Source organism: Pseudopipra pipra, chromosome 3 (assembly GCF_036250125.1).
Source record: "Pseudopipra pipra isolate bDixPip1 chromosome 3, bDixPip1.hap1, whole genome shotgun sequence".
NCBI lineage: Eukaryota > Metazoa > Chordata > Aves > Passeriformes > Pipridae > Pseudopipra > Pseudopipra pipra.
Window position 1 is genome coordinate 71,826,302 of NC_087551.1, and position 2,261 is coordinate 71,828,562.

The following is a 2,261-nucleotide window of genomic DNA, read 5'->3' on the forward strand; positions in this document are numbered from 1 at the left end:
CCAATGTGCTCTTTACCAGCTCTTCCATGTGCTGCTCATGAGAACGGGAAGGGCAGCAGCCGTACTGGTTGCAGGATGGGCATGTTTTAGCATCTAATGAAAAATGAAATCCTTTTGGTTTTGGGAAGTGTCACATCTTTGACAAGAAGTCTTGTTTTTCTGCTGTCCCAGCAGGCCTGGTCTGCGCTGAAGTTGCCAAAATGTCAATCTGTGCCCTCCACTTCCCAGGCTAGGCAGATGCCCTTTCTCTGCTGGTCTACTCCCACACCATGCAGAGGATGGAGACCTCCATCTCAGTGCCAGGGTGGCTACTTTGGTGTTGTCAGTGAGTTTTCCTTAAGACACCATGTCAGCCAGTGTTTTGCAGATACCTGCCCCATGACAGGCACATTCCTTAGCTGTACAGCATCCACTCAGCTCCAGCTCATGCAGTAATTAGCCAAGTGTTTCCTGGCTGCCTTTAATTACAGCCACAACTATTTCCCTCAGTCAAACATAACACCTCTGAATGACAGGAAAGCTTTTGGGCCGCATCCCACGCGCACGTGTTGAGACGCAGCCGTGCACTGGCAGCCACTGATTTGAACCCAAAGGGTCATACCCCCTCAGTGAGTCACGTTTTTCGTTTTCGACCTCAAGGCCATAATTGCCCGCACTGGGAATTTGCGGTGTCTCTCCCAATACCCAACTGAGAGACACTGGGCTTTATAAACCAGCCAGAAGGACAAGATCCTCCTTACCTCTGTGTTTTAGTCTGTCTCAGCTGTAATTCACGCTATTCTGTGGCAAAGCAGCTCAGCTGGCAAGGCCACATTGCCCAACATGCTTGGTCCCCCAACATTTTCACACTGACGGCAGCAGGATGGGCTTCAATCCTGCCTGCCCACAGGCTGCCAATGCCTCTGTTCTGGGGGCACATGGTCTCCCAGGACTGCATTTTGTAGCAGCACCCAAGTCAATGAGCTTTTCCCCCCTGCACCTTGCTAACGCTGTTGCGGTTCGCCGACCTGGTGGTGGTGGTGTTGCCGTGGCTGAAACCCGCTGTATTGCTGGTTGGAGCACACGTCTTCAGCAGCTTCCAGGCAGCTTGGGGGCTGCCAGAAACCAAGACAGCAGCTGCCGGGCTCGGCCTTGCGAGGCTGTGATCTATAACGTGCATTGTCTTTTTATGTAATGTGTTTTATTAAACATCTTCTAAAGCTTACAAGTGTCCCCAGGACATAACTCTCCAGTGCAACGTAATGCTTTGCCAAGTAATGAAGTATGATTTATGGCGGTAATGGTTATCCTATGTTTTTTTTTTTTAAATTATTACAGCAATAGCTCTGTTGAATATGGGAATATAACATGCTGCATTTGGCACGTTTATGACAATAGTGCTCTGGTTTTCTTAACTCCACAGTTCAGTGTTGGCAGTATTTCAAATTCTTGAGACAGATGTTTAAATGAATTTTTTTAAGAGGACAGTGAAATACTTTTAAAACATCATACGGTGCTGAGTGTCTCAATATGCGCAGGAACATTATTTCTTTAACATTCAGGTAGGGCAGGGCAGCACATGGCCTTTCTGGTTTAGATCTCTTAGTAAGTGATGGAAGTAGCAAATGTTGAATTAGCTTTCTGGGGCATCCTGGCCTGCTGTTACTTTTGGGCTGAGGTGGGGAAGGGGACAGACACTTGACCTTCTCCCGAATTTAGTATGTATTCACATCTCCTTTGTGAGCACTTACAACAGATCCACGTTTGTTTTGAATGCAGTTCCCACCATGCTGAGACAGGACTAAGTGGTCTCACACTGACATTTTGAGTGTGTCATTGTGGTCCCAGTGGTTAGGGTTTCAGGCCAGAAATGACAATCATTTGGAAAAATGTAAATGAGAACCCTGGTAACATATCTGCAAGGCAGATAGCATTCAAATATTTCCACTGAAACACTGAAAATTTTGGGGTTTTTTTTGGTCGTTTTTGTTGTTGTGGTTGGTTTTTGTTTGTTTGTTTGTTTTGTTGGGTTTTTTTTACAGGTACTGCCTGAAACTGAGGAAAGACTTGTAAAAAACGAAGGCATGGGTACTTGGCTCTGGCATTGCTGTTTACAACTTTCAATCAGGGAAAATCAGAACCCACAAAGGCAAAAGTCAGCATTGCTGGAGATACCATTGCCCTCGCCATAGCACACATTTGGGGCCAGGAGGGGATGGTGCCCCACATCTAGGCTATGCACCCACTCAGTGCAGAGAGATTGAAGACAAGGGAAGCATCAG